The sequence below is a fragment of the Nanorana parkeri genome, unplaced genomic scaffold, assembly GCF_000935625.1.
Source record: "Nanorana parkeri isolate BGI_ZX_2015 unplaced genomic scaffold, ASM93562v1 scaffold34, whole genome shotgun sequence".
In the NCBI taxonomy this organism is placed as follows: Eukaryota; Metazoa; Chordata; class Amphibia; order Anura; family Dicroglossidae; genus Nanorana; species Nanorana parkeri.
The window spans coordinates 1,515,113-1,535,503 of NW_017306302.1; the positions used below are offsets into that span (position 1 = coordinate 1,515,113).

Genomic DNA, 20,391 nt, shown 5'->3' on the forward strand with positions numbered 1-20,391 from the left:
GTCGTCGGGGAGGGGGGCGCATTGCGGAACCTGGCCTTGGGGCGGCAGGGAGAGAAAATACGGCCCTGGACGCATCCATTCTACTTCGCAAGTAAATATTGCATCTATCTCTGCTGTTATCAGATATGAGCAGGTGTAGGCAACCTCGGAACTCGAGCTGTGGTGGTGAAAGCAAAAAAAAACCGTCATTGTCTCTGGAAGCCATGTCTGAGTTTTGGATCGCTTCACTGGACTTGTAGTTGCCGAGTAGATGTAGTGCTGAGGTTGCCTACCCCTAAATTAGAGGAAACAAAGGGTTCAAAGTTAAAGTGACATTAAACTCAGAAGTTAAATCTTAAAAATGCATTCAACTATTAACAAAAATGTATCTTATTTGTGTATCACTTAACTGTAGATCCTCAAATCATCTCTGTATCTGTGCTGGCACTGTCCTTCCTTCTTGAGGGTGGCTACTTTTGCTCCCCATGGTCCCTGTGTGTGTGTTGTAAAGTAGTCAGCACCAATTCAGAGATGATTTGAGGATCTACAGCCGAGTGATACCCAAATAAGATACATTTTTGTTAATAGTTAGGGTGCTTGAATGTATTTTTATGGTTTAACTCCTAAGTTTAGTTTCACTTTAAAGTGATGTTAAAGTCAAAAGGTTTTTAATCTATTTCAAATGCTTATTTAACCACTTACAATGGATGCTGATCCTTGAAGTTTAAATGTTTTAGCTTCCTGCAGAATTAGCTGGTCTCCTGAGCACTGGCCCTGATATCCTATTTTGGGGTGACTCCTTTGCAATGCAGAGTCCTATAGAGCCACCCTTTTGTATGCTAGTAAGCTGTTTGTATGTCTACAGACACAGAGGCACACCAAGGCAAGAAACTTCCCGGTCCCTGCTCCTCCCTCCACCCTTCTCCAAGCTAGTAGATTGCTCTGTTCCTTTGATCTTCTACTGGACAGGAAGTTTAGGGAAGCAGGTCTGAGAGAGATGGAGCCAGCTGTTTGTAAACATGATGTGTGTAAGTGCTTATGCAAAAATGTAAAGAAATATTTTGCTAGGCAATATACTGTATGTTTGTTTGATCTGGATCTATTATTAAAAATATTGAGTGTTTAATACTACTTTAAGTGCTCTTGATCATTATAAAAGCTTAAAGTATATATACAATGACTGAAATCTCATGTAAGCTATAACACTTTTTTTTTTCTTTTACTATGGCTCCAGGAGGTAAAAGAAAAAAAAAAAGCAACTCTGCATGCAACATTTACCTCCACTTTAGCACTGTTTTAGGCATTTGAGGTGTTAGTTTGAGGCAGCAAGCTTTAAGGGTGCTTGAGGCGTTGCTCTGCGCATTAACGTTCCTTGCATTAGGGCAGTCCATTTATTTGAATGGGCTGTCTAAGGGCAGGTTCACACCAACAGTGCATTCCAGGGCGTTCAGCCTCTGGAACGCACTGTATCGCATTCCGGCCGGCTTCCTGCATTCAGGAGGGGGCGTGGCAGTGCATTGAAGACAATAGCACCGGCACCGCAGCCATGCCCCCCCCCCCTGCCCACAGTGCGATCATCTGCACCAGAAAGCGTGGCACAGTAGTGCCCACATTCCGGTCCAGTGCAATCTGCAAAAATAGTGCTTGTAGCATTTATGCAATTCGCACTGCACTGGAACACAGGCACTGATGTACCACGTGTTCTGGTGTGGGTAATCGCACTACGGGTGAGGGGGTGTAGTTGCGGTGCCATTGACTTCAACACACCCCCACGCCCCCTCCTGCCCCTGAAAGCAGGAAGCCGTCCGGAATGCGATACAGTGTGTTCCAGAGGCTGACCGCTCTGGAACGCACTGTTTATGGTGTGAACCGGCCCTTAAACACCATAACACATCAAAAAAGGCACATGTACCTGGCAGCAAACCATAATGCAATGCACAATAATGCGCTGTAATGAAAATCCATTAACAAGGTGCGTTGGTTTGCAACCGTACAGTAGCACACCGGATTCCATTGGAATAGTTTATTAAAGCTTGCACCACATCACCGCCCAAGATCCGCCCCTCTGATGCATTTCACCCAATCACAGGCTTAGTCGTAGAGATCTCTATGACTACGTTTGTGATTGGGTGAAACACGTTACAGGGTTGGACTAAGATTGTGATTAGGTGAAACACATCAGAAGGGCGGACCTTGGGCGGGACACCAGTGTTGTGGTACAAGCTTAAATAAACCATTCCAGTGGGAATCTGGTGTGTGGCCAGCTTTTCTTCTGTTTGTATGGGCTTCCACTACATACACATACATTGAAGAAAGTGTATAATTTGAGGTGTGCAAAACCAGATAACCACAAATATCTGCGGTCGCGGAGAGAAGCATGCAGATTAAATCTGGTACTGGTTTGTTTACCTATAAGATTCAGTAAGAAGAAGAACAAAGTACATTTTACGCAGGGGTCATTTTCTTGCAATGTAGCTGTTGCCAGCAAATAAAGTCTGCGTTGGATTTCCTGGGGTTTTTCCCAGCAGTTGGGAAGGCAAATATTGACGTATCTATAAAACTGTTTTTAAATTTAGATTATAGGATATAAATGGGCCAAATTAAATATTACAATATGTCTATACCTGGTTTATGCCACATAGGCATAGCAGCTGTTGCAGAGCTTCTAGTTCCACATAGGATAGAGAATAACACGTTAACCATGAGACCTAAATTCTGAAAAGGAAAGGGGAAGGAAACAAAAAGGGAATAAAGTGTGTTAAATAATGTGCACTGCTGCCACTCAGAGGGTTTCAATATCATATCTCTTTTTAAAGCTGAACTGCAGACAAATATAAAAGCCATACATAAATGCAGCTCCTTATTCCTTAAAGTGATATTAAACCTTTGCTTTTTAAAATTCTTATGCATGGGAGGCCCAGGTGAATGCAGATGGACCCGCCTCCCGGCTTCCTGGTTGGCTGGAAACCTGGCTCTATTCTGTTTGGCCATCTCGATGCTGATTGGCTGGGAAGTCGGCTTCTAAAACAAACAGCATGGAGGGCAATCAAGAAGCAGGGCAGCGGGTAATGACTTGCCGCCTGGCCTCCTGATTGGCCGGGAAACTGGCTCAATGCTAGCGGAAGTACCGGTATCAGTACTTGGTATCGGGACTCATACTCGATACCAAAAAAACTATATCAGTGCATCCCTAATTTTAACCACGTTGGCATTTCTAATTAGAAAAGCTGCAGTGTCTGTATATCTTTAGAAGAGGATGAGCTTTAGGGAGTATTTCACCAAAAACAAAACTTCAATTGCATGGGATGCGTAAAATGTCACTTTGATCTCACTGTAGAGTAGTGGAAAGAGAGCCAACCACACAAGCAGAACATTATAGTACATATCAGGGGGCATTCTGTCCACCAACAGTGTATGGAATATTTCCAGCTTGCCATATCAGAAGGAATCAACATTTGAATATTTTAAGGGATTTTAGAAAGTTACAAGTTGCAAAACTTGTTTTGTTTTGGGTTTAAATGGGGAAGGGTTATACTTCTGTTTTTTTATTTGTATTGCTGTTTGTCTTCCTGCTATGGAGATTTACCCTCTCTATTTGTCCTGGCGACCATTGTCACTCGGACTGAAATTAGGGGAAAATCTAACATTTTGAGCTGTCATCAGTACAAGAATAGAGAGGAAATCTTCCAACCAGGGCACTTGTTCTGGTGACAGCTGTTTAAGAGGAGATTTACCTCTCTTTGGAGAGATTTTCTCTCACTTCCTGTTATGTCTACAAAATGTCTTCTGCAGCAATGAATATGTTATATGGATTTTTTAACAAAAGTGGAGTTTTCTTGTTGGACAGCTGAACACCCTAATTTAATGGCCCTAGCTATGTTATGGTCCTTCTGTCTGAATGTCTCTTGAATATTACTTTTCTACCAGACTTTTCCCTCCATCAGCCAAATACTTCTCGCAGTCTATTCAGTGGCATTAAAAACATAGCACATGAACTAGCAAGTTGTAAATAGATCACTGATGTTTTTATCTGACTCATTTTCCTGCAAGAATTGGCAGTAAAGGACTTTTCATCTTACTTTAATATTAAATGTTCTATTCATTCCCTCTCTTCCTCAGCCAGTTCTTACTTATTGCTTCTATGCCACCATAACAGTATAAAAACAACGGAAAAGACATGAGCAGTTTGCCACACTGCTATTTCCCATTAAAAAGAACAAACAGTCAAAAGAATCTTGGGTAATTAAATGGAAGTATTATGCTGAGAGATCTCACCAGTCATTCTTACCTTCTTATTAGTTTTATAGGGGTTTCAGTGTTGCCATATAGATGTAAAAGAGATTGATTAAATTTAAATCATTTTATAAATGTGTATTAATGTAAACATTTTCAAAAATCACATTTGTGTCATATATATATATATATATATATAGATATATATCTATATATATATATATATCTCCGGCACAGTGAGTGAGGGCAAGGAGGGGGACGGGACTGGACACTATTATGCTGCAGAGTTTAAATGTAAATGTATTCTCTGCACTGTATTAGATGTATTAGCAGTATATACTCTATATGTAACGAGATGCGATGCAGCGATCCTGCCCAGAGCCGACTACGAAAGGGAACCGCGTGAGGCAACAGGGATCGGAGTGAAACTGTGAGTGAGGGAAGCTGGGACGGGTCTCTCACCTGGATTACTAATTGCTTAACAATTGCCTATCCAGGTGAGATAAAAGGAGGTAGGCTGAAACAGGATATTGCTCTGCCCTTTGACTCAGACAGAATTCTGAGAGGCATTCTGAGAGAGCTACAAGTCGGATGGTTGTGAGTATAAGGTTGCAAAAAAGTACCTTTGTTTGTGAGGTGGCTAAGATAAGTTCACCACCTGGTAGAGAGGAACCTGCCTGTTTAATCAGAGCCTGGATGGCAAGGATTTATTTTCTGATTTATTTTGTTTTATGGCAACCTTTAACCTTTTAAATAAAACTGACTGCTAGTCAGATTCAAAGAAGAACTTTGCTGCCTGGACTACCTTTTTCCCAGGGAAGGTGATCCCCATTTGAGCTATACCCCCACAATATATATATATATATAGAGAGAGAGAGAGAGAGGTATATATATATATAATATATATATATATATATATAAAATTAGTGATATTGTGTGGCAATCCCACTGAAGAATTGGGTGTTATGATCACCTGGGACTGTCAGCCATATGGGCTGAGACGTGTCGGGAAGCAAGGGTTTGCCTGGATTATGCTTGGGATTCTGGAACTGGGAGGTTTCAAAGTGATTCAGGAGGGAAGATGAGATCCCCAGTCCTGGGCCTAGGCTTTAGCAGTGGCCAGCACTCGATAATTGCACAGCCATTAAGAAAATTATGCTGGCTAGGGGAACTAGCTCCTGCTGGGAAATGGAAACAGAATGTTAACAGTATACATGCTGGAGACTTTTAATACCCCAGTCCAGTAGGATGAATACAGTTTAGTCTATACTGATGGTGCTCAACCAGCTACAAAAACTTTCTGCTGTAGCTCCAGCATCTGCTCTCTTCCTCTGTCCTGAAACTAAGAGGGTTATTCACAAAGCTGCCGAAGGCAGCCAAGTGAATAACCCAACCCAAGTGAAGTGAACCGAATGCAGTTCGGCTATTCACTTCAGCCTTGTACAGCTGACTTCAGCCAAAATCAGCCGTACATTGGCTGCCTTCGGTCAGCCGAACATGCTCTGCATCCTCGGCTGAGCCGAAGTGCAGAAGGAGTTGAACTTAGCCGATCGAACATCTGGATCGGCTGAGCCGAAGCTCTGGCAGCTCACTCGCTGCTATTCACTCCTATTCTCTTTGGGGCCGAATGGCAGTGAGTGAATAGCCAAATGCCACAGTGTGGCATTGGGCTCGACTATTATGCTCTCTACCTCCATCTTCTAGCAGGTCCTGGGCAAAAAAACAACTGGGCAGAGCCGGCCATGGCCAACTCCACCCAGTTGTTGTTGTTTAATGGCCGATCAGCATCCACAGGTTATTTCGGGATGCTGATCGGTCATTACAACTGGGTGGAACGAGCCGTGAGATCCGCCCAGGGGCGTAGATAAGGGGGGGGGATAGGGGGACCCCTAAGTATATATCTATATAGATCTATATATATGTGTGTGTGAAAATCCAGAGGTTCCAATTAATATTAAAGACGGCCTGCAAATAGTGGCCAAACACAATTAAGCAGGCAAATTATGCGTCTGCTCGTTGGAGGTCGATTGGGGTGGAGGGGGGCACAACATTTTGTTCTGAACCCCCCCAGGAAAAAAATTATCTACGGCCCTGGAGCCGCCCTTCACTGAACTGAAGGGCTCAGGCGGCCAAAGAGAGCCAAAGGATCAGCCGAAGCAATGGCTGGATCCTTCAGCTCTTCTGTGAATAACACTCTAAGTGTGTTATTCTGGAGGTATTTTTCTATCGGAGTGCTATATGTTTATGTCTTTTTCCATCATATATTACATTTAAATTGTCATATTTCCTTTAAAGCAGTGGTTCTCACTCATGGGTCGCGACCCAAAAGTGGGTCGCGAGCCCTTCTGCAGTGGGTCGCGGCGATTTTGTGTGTTTTCTGACAGTATTTTTGAGGGTCCGTTCACACTAGTACAGAGCGTTAATTGCACAGTCCATTGCGATTACTGCATTGTACCACGCAAAAATCGCACCTACCGCAAATTCTGGTGTGGGAGTTGTGTTGCATTGCCATTCATTTGAACGGCACCCCAAACGCATCTCCTGTCCACAGTTTGATTGCCCGCATCGTAACGTGCGGTACCACAATGCCGTGCGTTCCAATGTGGTTGCGACTTAATGGGTCCTGAGGTTACACGGGTTGAGAACCACTGCTTTAAAGGTTTACTTCAATGGAGGAAAGCAACAGGATGTGATTGACCACAAACAGTCAAGAACCCAATGGAACACACGGAAGACAAATTGAGAAACAAGCTTAAATAAGATACCCAACTAATAGACCACTGTCTTTACTAATACTAAATAAACACTACAATTACTGGCACTACATTTCTTTTTTTCTTGGCAGATAACTCTAAGTATTTAAATGGCTTCCATTTAAAAGTTATTGGGCAATTAATTATACTAAAAAATAACATGAGGCAAGAAAGATCATGTATAATTTAGCTTCAGCTCTACTTACTGTTTATGTGAGAAAAAAACAATCCTCTGATATAGCGATAAAAATAAAATCTGCAATGCCTTAGCTTTTATTAAAATTAAAAAAGGCAGGATGAATCGCCATGAAGGCAGTGTACTGTGAAGCAACAGCCCACCACTAACCAATCTGACTGTATGCATGAATTTTATGTAGGAAGTAGGTCAATTAGAGGAATACAACAGCAGATGTTCCTCTTCACAAACAGCAAAATGATAAATTAGTAGTAAGTCGCTCGCTGAGCAAACATAAAAAAGTTAATTCTGCAGCTTAAGAGGAAAAGCGAGTTTATAAACAGAATTTATAAAGCATCAGGGGGAATGAGATGAGAAAAAGCAGAAGCCGGCTGATGGACTTGTTCCAGGTGCCAGATTCGCATTATTTTATCACAAACCAACCGTTTGGCTCTGTTTTCTTCAAGGACAACAGTTTTTGCAGTTAAATTCTACAATTCTATAAATGCAAGATCAATTAAATGACCGACATGGAATCATCTTGAACATTTTTCTTACATAAAAAACAACAAAATGCCAATTTATGCACCAAGATACTGCAAACAACACTGTTTTTACAGTATCGCATTAGCCAAATGCACAGATTTTAAAGTGCAATCGTACAGTGTATGGAAGGCGTGCGACCGTTTCTACTGTACTTCCATCGAACAAGCAGGCTGGAAAACCCGCCGGGAAACGTACGATTCTCGGCGATTGAGTGGCCTGCTTGTTCGACAACTGACGAACGGGCCGGTGTGCGCACGTGCACACTGCCCGTTTGCCGTGCTTGAAAGCCCGCCCCTCATTGCAGTCATCGCAAGTACGATCTGCCTTTCCAAGATGGGCAGATCGTACGTTTTTTAAAGTACTTTACAACCATCGCAAGACTAAGGTCTTGCGATGGTTGTAAAGTGTATGGCCACCTTTACAGAGATCACAGTACTCACCCTGACAAGGCTGTTGGTTAATCTGCTTTCTAAAAGAACAGAGCCAACTTTGTTCAGGCATCAACAACAATCAGCACTTCACTTGCCCCTGCTGCAGCATCTCACTTTGTGTGATGTCACAGTCTGATCACTGGGGGATGGGAGACTGAGCAAATGATTCCTCCTGCCTGCAGCAGACTCATGTAATTATCTGTCTAGGAAAAGTTACTTGACTGGAGCTCAAGGATTGTGTTTTAATTTAAAAAAAGTGGAATTTGTTTTGGAAAAACTTTACTGTTTTTGTATATTGTGATATTTCAGAAATTAATTCCATCTTGTAAAGTTACTAAAGCGTTCACTTTAAGCTGGCCATAGACAGGCAGTTGCCCCCCAAAGTACAATTTATTTTACTATAGCACTGGTACCTGTGGCTGCTTCATCATTGCTTATATGACTCACTTTGTGATAGGAAGCAGAGTGTGCTGGTTTAGTACTTATTTCTTCTTCACCAAAAGAGGAAAGGAGTAGACAGGCCACAGAGATTTTCTAAATGGCCCAATCTTCATCTCAAATTGGGAACACACCTTACAACAGCCATCGCAAGACTTTTGTCTTGCGATGGTTGTAAGGTAATTTAAAAAACGTACGATCTGCCTATCTTGGACAGGCAGATCGTACTTGCGATGATCGCAAGCCCGCCCCACTGAGGGGCGAGTTTCCGATGACCGCAATGCTGAACGGCCGGGTTTGTGCTTACGCACACCGGCCCGTGCTGCATTTATCTTACGAACATGCCACACACCCGCCGACAATCATACGATTCTCGGCGGGTTTTCGAACACCTAAGGCAGGAGAGGTCTTCCAGACACCTTGCGATAATCGTACGATCGCGGGATTTTCTGCGATTATCGTACGATTATCGCAAGGTGTGTGGGCACCTTAACAAATACCAATATTGTGTCTTCTTGATTATAGTGGCATTTTTGCTATCACTAATTCCTTTAATAAATATTACAGTGCGAATTTGACAAACTCAATTCACATAACTTAGATTTGGATTGATTAGTACATGTCTAGACTTTAGACTTTAATACAGAATCTGCTGTGAAGTCTATCTGTACACTGTATAAACTCACAAGATATCTGAAGATTTTTTTTTTTTTAGTTTTTTAGAGTGGTGAATGGCTGAAATCCCTAACAGTTGTCACAAAAACAGATAAAAACATAATACCGGACTTTAATGGTACCCAATCTGACACATGTAACATTTTAATATTCTTAATTCGTAAAATGTTTTAAATCCATAAAAACCTTTTTACATACAACTATACGAGACATACACTATATAAATGGGTCACAATATCTCCATATACTGAGGGATAACCCCCAAAATTCTACTGGACCAGCTTTTATTTCATAAACATATTTCATTGACCATTAGATCATCTCCATCTCAAACTCCTCTTAAAGTTTTTCACATGGCAGTACTTCCAGTACGGTTAGGCTGGGTTCACACCTAGGCGTATCAAATATGCGCGTTTGTCGCACACGCGTTTCGTGCCGTGTGTTTTTACCGTCATTCGTGGTAAAAAAAACGCGCGACAAACGCGCGTTTCTGAGGGTTACCTGGCTGTATCCCAATGGATACGCGTGGCAAATATGCCCCAAAGAATCTCCTATACTTCTTTGGGCGTTTTGCAGCGCATTCCTACAGCCTGTAATACGCCCAGGTGTGAACCATACCCATAGGAAATAATGGGATTTTGGTGTTTGAGCGTTTTGCAGAGCGTAGGAACGAGCTACAAAACGCCCAGGTGTGAACCGGCCTTAGGGGTACATCTCTGTCTATATGCGTTTCATAGGACCTGAAGTCCTCTTCCTCGGGAAACCCTCAGGCAGTCATAAAACATAATTTCCTAAATTACATTTTTAACAGACACCCCATCACTCAACCTCTCTTTGAGCATTACTTTTTCCAAAAGGAGGGGAGAAAAAGGGTCCTTTAAATAAACATTTCCCAAGACTAAGATGAAGTCAGGCATTGGAATGTTTCTCATAGGGCTGCAACTAATTATTTTCATAATCGATTAGTTGGACAATTATATTTTCAATTAATTGGATAAAAAAAAACTTAAAAGACAACTATGACTTGACCTTTTTTGGCCATATTTCTTTTCAGGGTCATGGGAAGACATATACTAATGTGACCCAAAACTCAGTAAATAGCGGGTTTTTGCCATATGCTGAGAGCGCAGAGCCCCGCCGCAGCCGGAATGGATCCCGACAATACATCATTTTTGTACATAGGTGCACCTGACTAGTGTTTCCATTCGTATGTGCGCATTCGCTGGGCGGGGGACCTAACATTTTTTGGGGGTATTTTAACATTTATTTCATTTACCTTTTATATTTATTTATTTTATTTTATTCACTACTATCCCAGTCATTGAGACAGCTTATACTTACTTCTTTTGAAGGGTGGCTTCAGATTATTGTGAACTATATTCCCCCTGCCTAGTTTAATGGGAAGTGTTTATCTTTTGGACAAAAGACAAAGATTTGACAAAGATTATTATGTATACTGCTTCCATTACATGTAATGATGTATTAATAATTACAGAGCTGAATCCATTTGTGTTTTATATCTACCTAGAGTTCAGCCTTAAAGTGCAACTGAAGCCCAAAATGTATTTTTAGTTTTGGATGGAGTGGAGAGGGATTAGCCCCCCTGTTAGTTTTTTTATTGCTGTCGGTGTCCCTGTTAGAGAGTTTCATCCTCTATTTGTCCTGGTGACTATTATCACTGAAAGTAATTCCTAACTTTGGGTTGTAATCAGAATGGGAATAAATTGTAAATCTTCCAGTGGGGACACTAGTTCTGGTTACCCTGCTGACTACCTGGGATTTCCCTCACTTTGGAGGGATTTCCTCTCACTTCCTCTTGTGGATGTTGGACAGAAAGTGAAAGGAACTTTCCCCAATGGGACACAGATTACAAAACAAAAGCTGACAGAAGTTATAACCCTCCCCCCCAAGTAACGAGCGGGTCTTTCCTGCCCGTGCCCCCTAGCGCGCGCGAGCAGGAAAAAAATGCCGTCTGGCGACGGCAACCCGCGGATGCGAGTCTGCCGTCCGTCCGTTTTTTCTTAAAGGGCGGACGGCAAGAGGTTAAGGAAAAGAACGCCTACCTCGCAACCCAGCTATTGACACTTTTGGGAAACGCAGGTGATGTTACCATGCCTCAATTTTGCATGCAGGGAAAGCTAGTGCTCAAAATCCCATCAGGCTGCATTGTACTGAAGTGAATTCTTGTGGGATTTCAAGCCCCATGATATATCTTAAACCTCAACCACTCCTTCAGTAGTTCCTGCCCCTAGGCCGCCATGAGAAGGGAGGACGGTTATGGTGGAATCTGATGATCTTAAGACATATTTTTATTGTGATTTTAACAATGTTGTACAGAAAATTGACTTCTTTAGACATATTCTGTTTCGATAAAGACAATATATGTCTTTACAATAAGGCCTATGTGACCTAAAATTCCCAAAAGTATTATGGGAATTCTTTTTTTACATTGAATTTTTTGGAAACTGTTTATGTACCTTCTCTTCTACAGGAGGTGCAAGGCTGTCATCTAAGCAGGCCTTTCATTTTCTTGAAAGGTCTGTTTTAAGAAACCGCTGTATTGCACACATTTCATGGGACGGAGTCAAAGTAGAGTCAAATCTGTATTCATATCACTTCATAAATACTTTTGTAGTAATTGTAGCAATCAGAACAATGACAGAACAATAATTATAATTATAATAATAATAATAATAATAACAATAGTTTATTAGGTTTTTTCGCACAAGTGTGGCTCCTTGCCATATGCTGCAAATCTGAAACTTGGCTCATAAACTGAGAGGGGCTGGGGGCCTCTTCTCAACATCTCCAGTTACAGGACATCTCCCCGCCCCATTATAATTCTGTTACAGGTCTGTGTTCCTGCTATTTACTCAGCAGCTGCTTGTGTTCAGAGTATAATGAATGATACTCTTACAGTTTCAATACTGCCTTGACATCCTACTCAGTGGCAAACTACAGAAGGAACATGACAAGCATTAAAGCATTTTAATATCTTGTTACGCTTAATCTAGCACTCAATCCATCAAAATGTGTATTTAACAAAACCGATGTTGAAGTCTACGTTCATGTGCTTTCTGCTTGAGGCATGCAACATGATCTCTGAAAAGTTTCAGAAATCATGAGGTGTCAACAGATGTTACAAGATGGATGGATGGACGTTTCTGGTAAACACATTGGCCTCAGGCAGGAATAAGCGTGTGACTCTCACTGTCCAGTCTACCATTCAGTAGAATTAGAAGGGTCCATTCTTTGCTACTGGATTGTACAGATGTGATACGTTTCACCATATTTGTAAAAACAAGTTCAATGCTGCTAGAGACAACCAAGTATAGTTGACCAGTCACCGCTCTCTGCAGGGGAGATGATTGAGAAGTGAGCGAGCAATGGTATGCGTTCGCTGACTTTCCGATCTATTGTCACACGTCGGCTCGAACTATGAGGATGAGTGATAGTTCTCCTTTAATCAACTTTTGGCAAGCCTACAGAACTATTGTTTCCATTGGGAAATGTCCCATCTATTCATGTTCTGGTTACAACCCAAAATTTGGGATTTTCAGTAATAATATTCACCAGGATAAATAGAGAGGGTGAATCCCCCTAACTGGGATACAGACAGTGATAAAATCCTGAGGTGATCTAATCCCTCTCCACTCTTTCCAAAACGAAAAAAAAATTTTGACTGCAGAAGCTTTTTAAGTACATTTTCTGCAGGTACAGATTGTTTTCACATGAACACTGCATGGGGAATTTTTTCAGTGTGTTGCATAAAAATCCAGACTGTTGCCACTTATCAACACACCGCAACACAACACTATGCAATGCAAAGAGTTGAATGAAGTTGTTATTTTCTAAGACTTCAATGAAAGTTTAAAGGCTGAAGTTTAACATTTTATGCCTTCCTAATACTTCCTGTCCCAGAGACGCAACAGGAAGTGGGAGGAAATCTCTACCAAGTGAGGGGAAATCCCTTCTTAGACAGTTGTCACCAAAAAAGATTTCAGCTTACCTCCTGTTTTAATTACATCTACCGCATCACACACTTTACAAACTGTCAAATACCTGATCCCCCCTCTTTGTGTTGTGGTTACTTCTGCAGGCCTCTGAATCACTATGGGACACAATAGTGGCATGGAATAAAATGAAGGTACGACATTGTGTAGCAGGGGATCAGGCATCAGACACATCAGGAAGTGTGCTTGATTCAAAGCCAGCACAGCATTTGAAGACTATCTAGATTGCTACCATTTTGTACAACAACTTATAAAGTGACACTAAACTCTGGAGTTAAATATTAAAAATGCATTCCAGTACCTTAACTACTAACAAAAATATAACTTGTTTATGTATCACTCAGCTGTAGATCCACAAATCATCTCTGAATTGGTGCTAACACTGTCTGTCAGGAAGGTTTGGCTGCCTTCCATAGAACAAGTGCTCCAAGGATCGCTGCATGCGCTATTGCCCACAGATATGCACATAGAAACCGACCAGGTCGAGTATGCATGCGCGTTCCACCTGTTGGCGCCAGACGGGCTATTTAAAGATGTTAGAAGCAGCTGCTAGCTTCTGGAAGATCATCAGCTGTATCCTGTACTTGTTATTCCTGTTTACTGATTTCTTGGATTTGTTCCGGCATGTCTCTGAACCCTGCTTGTCTGCGGCCTCCCTGCTGACCCCTTCCTGCCTTGACTACCCTTCTGGATTCTGATTTGGCTTTGCTTGCCACATGGTTCTGATCTGGCTTTCCCGTGACTATGCCTCTGCCTTATGCTTCTGCACCTCGTTGCCTGCCGGTTGCTGACCCGGCCCGTCTTACTCCGATCCTGTCTTCTCTGCTGCCTTCTGACTTGCTGCTGACCATCTGGTTCCAAGAGTATCCTGCATCCAGCTACTCGCATCATCTCACCAGCAGTTCTGAATCTGCCAGGCACTCGTGCCTCTCTCTGTTATGTGCATTCCCTGTACCACTTCCACTTCCAGGGGGTGCTCTGAGCTGCAAGGGAGAGCCTCCCTCATCACTTCAGGTCATACCAGGTACGTGACACTGTCCTTCCTTCTGGAGGGTGACTACTTTTGTTCCCGTGTGTATTTTTTAAAGTAGCCACCGCTTCATGCTTACTCCCGTGATGGACTACATGTTTTACAACCCCAATTCAAAAAAGCATAAAAACAGAATGCAATGATTTGCAAATCTCATAAACCCATATTTTATTCACAATTGAAAATAGAAAACATATCAAATGTTTAAACAGAGAAAATGTTTTAGTATTTTAAGAAACAAATAAGGTAATTCTGAAATTGATGGCAGTTTAACAAAGGTTGGGACAGGTCAAAAAAAAGCTGGCAAAATAAGTGGTACTAACAAGGAAGAGCTGGAAATTAATTGACATTAGGTCAGCAACATGATTGGGTAAAAAGGGCATCTTAGAGAGTCTCAACATAAAATTACAATTACAGCTTTAAAAAAAAAAAAATCATCTACAGTACATAATAACATCAAAAGATTCAGAGAATCAGTCAAACTGCGCAAGGGACAAGGCTGAAAAGCAATATTGGATGCCCGGGATCATCGGGCTCTCAGGTGGCACTGCATTAAAAACAGGCATGATTCTATGGTTGACATCACTGCACTGCCATCCAAAAATGCAAGATGAAGTAGAATTAAAGTCTTTTTTTTACATATATATCTACTGCCAGTAATCAGTAGATATATGCCACATCATTAAAAATAAAAAATAAAAATCAAATATGTAATTACTTACCTGTGTCTGCATTGCTCACTCCCGGCTGCAGACCACATCTTCCCAATCGGCTATGAAGGAGGAAGTACAGTGGTACCTCAGTTCACGAACTTAATTCATTCCACAATTCTGGTCACAAACCAAATTGGTCACGAACCGAATCAATTACTGTATGTGCTAAAAAGCACACAATAAAAGCTCCATAGCAAGTGTGCACAGCTCTGTTTGCGACCGCAATCTCGACTAGAGGAACAGCAAAATGTTTCCCAGCACACTCACCAGCCAGCATGCAAAAAAAAAACCTATCTAACCGCTAAGGTTAAAAACAGAGGTTTTATATACACTAGGGATGTCCCGATGCCACTTTTTTAAGTACAAGTACAAGTACTGGCCCTCATGTACTTGCCGATACCAATTACCGATACTTTTTCTATGGGGGCCCTGTGATTTGTAGTTACGCCCCTGATAACATGATTAGCTTAATCATGATCCATAGTACAGTACAGTCCATAGTACAGTACTATCTGATTGGACAACACATTTTATAGGAGACATACTCCGTGCTGGCGGATCGGAGCGGGGAGGGGGGACTCCATCCCTTTCCCCGTGCACGGCAGAGAGCCGTGACAGGATCGAGAAGTGAGCGAACACCGGCATGTGTTCGCTCACCTCCCGATCTACTGAGCCGACCTGTGAGAGTCTCATTGTCACAGGTCAGCTAGAACTATGGGGTGAGTGAAAAGCACTCACCACATAGTTCTCCTTTAAGTGTATTCTATTAACAAGCTTTCCTAGTTCAGACAGTGGTTCCAGAAGTTTGACAGAGGTGCTGTGGCAGTATAGTAATTCATGTTGTGGGTATGCAATGCAATCATAGTATATGGCAATAAAACTTAAAAATTTTAAACTAATACTCTATATGAAGTACACACTATAGTACACACACTATTAGTTTAAATCATGATCTATAGTACAACTACATAGCATGTAATTTATCAACTTCATTAATATGCTCACACTTGGAGACTCGGATACATAGAGTTAGGACCACACTTTGCAGAGGTGCCTTGGCGCGGCAGTGTGGCTTCTACATATTTTTGGCCAAAAGTTTGTGCAACTAAAACCTCTGATTTTAACGCATACTGTTGACAGGGCTACTTGTTTGGTTGCAGGCTGGCTGGCAGGTTGAGGCTGGGGAATTTTTGTGTTTTGTAGTATTTAAAATGGTCTCTTGCAAAGTGGAAAGCTGTTCTGTGGTCAGACGAATCGAAATTTGACATTCTTTTTGGCAATCATGGGCACCACATCCTCCAGACAAAAGAGGAGAGGGACCTTCCGGCTTGTTATCAGTGTTCAGTTCAAAAGCCTGCATCTCTGATGGTACGGGCAGCATGCACATCTGGAAAGGCAACATCAATGCTGAAAGAGATATCCAGATTTAAGAGCAGCATATGCTCCCATCCAGAAGACATCTTTTTCAGAGAAGGCTTTGCATATTTCACCAGGACAATGCTAAAGCAGAGGGAATCCTACACCGTGGTAGTCATGGCTCTATCCCAACTTTTTTGAGATGTGTCACTTCCATCAATTTCAAAATTACCTTATTTGTTTCTTAAAATGGTAAATTTTTCTCAGTTTAAACATTTGATATGTTTTCTATTTTCTATTGTGAATAATAGGGATGCACCGATACCGGTATTTTGGTACCGAGTACGAGTACCGATAATTTTTTTTCAGTACTCGCCAATACCAATTACAGAGTAACGGAAGTCCCATTCAGGAAGCCAGGTGGCGTGTAATGACTCGCCACCTGGCTTCCTGATTAGTCGGGAAGCCGGGCAGCGTGTAAAGAGTCGCCACCCGGCTTCCCGATTAACAAAAAAGTCCCCCCTTACCTTAGTATGTGCAGCCTGTCACCCCCAGGGCCTCTCCAGCGAGAACGCGACCTTCGTCCGGTACCCAGCCGGAGCCGTCTGGACGGCGAATCAGGAAGCCGGGTGCCGTGTAATGAAGCGACGCCCTGCTTTCTGATTGGCCGGCTTCATGCTCCCTTGTCATGAGATGACGAGGGAACATGAAACCAGCTTCCCGGCCAATCAGAAAGCAGGGCGTCGCGTCATTAGACGGCGCCCGCCTTCCTGATTGGACGGCTCCAACTGGATTCCCGGACGAAGGCCGCATTCTCGCTGGAGAGGCCCCGGGAGTGACAGGCTGCACATACTAAGGTAAGGTAACCTTACCTCACGAGGCCAGCTTCCTGATTAACCAGCTTCCCGACCAATCAGGAAGCCAGGCAGTGCGTCATTACACGTTGCCCGGCTTCCTGATTGGCCAGGAAGTCTGCTCCATGCTCTCTCATCACAAGTGACAAGAAAGCATGGAGCCGCTTCCCGGTCAATCGCGAAACCCGGGCAGCGTGTAATGGCGCGTTGCCCGGCTTCCTGATACAGGAAGTACTCATGCTAGGCATCTGAGCATTTGGGCGAGTACGAGTACTTGCCCAAATACTCAGAATCGGCACCGATATCGATACTAGTATCGGTATCGGTGCATCCCTAGTGAATAAAATATGGGTTTATGAGATTTGCAAACCATTGGATTCTGTTTTTATGTAGATTTATACACATCATCCCAACTATTTGGAATTGGGGTTGTATATATACACTGAGTGACCAGATTAATATGACAACCTGACGTTTGTAGGCAAATTAGCTAGGTGAAGACAACAGAAGGGCAACAGTGCAGTATCAGATTCCTCGCATCACCTTTCAACATCTCGTGGAGTCACGGGGCGGCCCAAGGAAGTACTTATGGGGTGGTCATAATAATCTGGCCACTCAGTGTATATGTCTGTGTGTATATATACTGTATATACATATATATATATTTTGTTTTTTTGTTTCAAAGAATAGGTGCAGGTTCGCGCCCTCCTTCCTCAGGGCCACCCTTGTCTCCACCCCCTCCTTTTAGAGAATATGTAACCTAGTATCATTTTGTAGTGATATATAAGTAATTTTTTGAGGATATGGTAAAATTTACAAAATATAAGAAAGGGGTACAATGCTGGGTACAAGCTGCAGACATTGCAGGGTGTTTTGGTGGCTCATCCAATGAGTACATTTGCTGCCCTAAAGTAACTGCTTACAGTCTGAAGAGTGGAAAATGTGATCTTGCTTAAAGGTCCTTCCTTTTGCATTGCTTGTAAAAAGGGTCTGGAATATGCAATTGTTTTGCATTTATGGGTTTCCTGTGGCTTAACCCCTCTCCCCAAGTTTATTGTGCCTTCAAAAAGTGAAACACACACACAATCATGGTTTTGGTAAAACGCATTAATACAAAGTTCAGGGGCAGTACAGCAGAAGCCATTTTTGATTGAAACTTGGTACAGAATCCTCTGCAGATAGAATGAGATGCGGCAGAAGTTACTGTTATGACTTATTTTCTTTTGTTTACATTTTAGCTTGCGATATTGAGTTTGGTAAACAACAAGATTTATTTTAACTGAAGCGCTAAGAAGAGCCTGGCAAAAGTGTTGAAAGGAACTGAGAGCTTCACCTGTTGCAAGCAAATGAAAATACTAAATATTTAAGGAAAATGCCATATATACCTGAATAAGAAAAACAATATATCTAAAATCACTATTTCCTCAAGGGAATAAAATCCTATGCTCTTTTAATGAGTGGCAAAGCTGCTGTCTTGTATTCTGTTTGCATGCAATCTCATTGTGTTTGTTGCTTTATATCTGCCCTTGCTCGGTCCATCATAGGAATCCAACTTCAGAGGCAAAGCTGAATCAATAATCTCCCTGGATATCAGAGACTTTACAATTACTTTTATCAGAAGAGAAAAGCTGCTAATTTATTTACCAGCATGAAATCAGTGTGTGTGCAAGAGATGTCTGCTTCACAGAAAGTGAAAACGACTGAATGAAGAATTTAATGAGCCTAAAAAAAACAGAACAGTGTATTGATTTTTTCACTTGTTTTCTATTTCAGTCTCATCCTCCTACTCCTGTCAGCCAATGATAGTCACTTTCCAAGCAGTCAGAAAAATCAATACTTACCAATAAAAAGCACATCGTCCTCTCCTTACTCGTGTGAGTTATGGCAAAATCAAAAGCCAAGGGATTATTTTTATTCACCATTATTGGACAGGTATTTTCCTACACAGTTTAAACATTGCTTTCTCAATAGCTTTGTAACCAAGCCATTTGCAAATGCAAGTATGAAATAGATTTGAAGGTTGGATACTGTTCAATTCTAAAGAATTATACATATTTTAAGACTGGTAGCCAAGGGCATAACCAAGCCAAAGCAGATCCTATATGATTGCTGTGGAAGCGAATACTATTCTGTGTATTGCCCTTGAACTAGAGATTAGAAAGATGGGGGAGTCCATTAATTATGTTTCTGTACGTTCCCATCAAACATAGATGCATCCACATGATAACTATAACTGCAATGTTAAACTGATTCTCATATCGTGTAGTAACTATCCAAAAGTTACTTTTTTTTTTCATCTATGCTGACCATATAGAGATTTTTGTATCAAACACTTACTCATATGCTTCTGTTTCTACCCAGCCACTTAGTTAAAGATAAGGGATCACAAAAAGGCATGGGCTCGATGTTCGAGTTGAGCATGAGTTCAACTCGAACATCGGCAGTTTGTGTGTTCGGCGAACACACAAACTGTCAGGGCATTCGGCGGGCTGTTCGTCCGCTGATCTCCCCACAAGGCACCTTGTGAGCCATGATTGGCTAAAACCTTGCACCTGACCACAGGTCAGGTGCAAGACTTTGCCCAATCAGGGCACAATCTCTGTAAAAGCTGTTTACAATTGTAAACAATTGGGCGGAGCTAGCTGTGACTGCAAGCTCCACCCAATAGTTTATATTTTGCCGCCTGTCAAAATGCCATTCTGCAGCGGGAGTTTGTCGCGAGCGGGTGGGTCGGCGGGTGTCAGTTTTTTGTTATTATTTATGTTTATTTTTAATTTTTTCATTTTGTCGAGTCATCGTTGTCGTGGACAACGATATTGTGATTGACCCTGGATTACGTAGGTGGATCCATTTTTTGGGGGTTTTTTTAATACTTGGCGTGGCAAAAACTTGTCTTTTGGGTTTTTTTTCAATTAAAGGACTTTTTCAAAAGTCTGGCCTCTTTAAAACTTTTATTTAAACCTTTCGTGAATGGGCAGGGGTACCCCTTACTCATTCACAGGGGAGGTGTCCTAATGTGAATAAGTCCCCCTGCCCGCACCTCCACAACCAATGCCACAGGGCTTGTGGGGAAGACGCCCTTGTCCCCATCGGCACGAACACAAGGTGCTTTTCCAGGGGCAACCCTGGAAAAGCACCCTCCCAGTGCTGAGGGCATGTTGCCTGGTATCGTGCGCGCGGGGGGGGGGGGGTGGT

General features: G+C 42.2%; 1 protein-coding gene across 1 annotated transcript in view; it reads left to right on the plus strand.

Annotated features, from left to right (window-relative positions):
* Nucleotides 1-20,391, plus strand: part of CD180 (CD180 molecule) — an 83,460-nt gene that overhangs the window by 5,587 nt on the left and 57,482 nt on the right. The window lies entirely within an intron of this gene.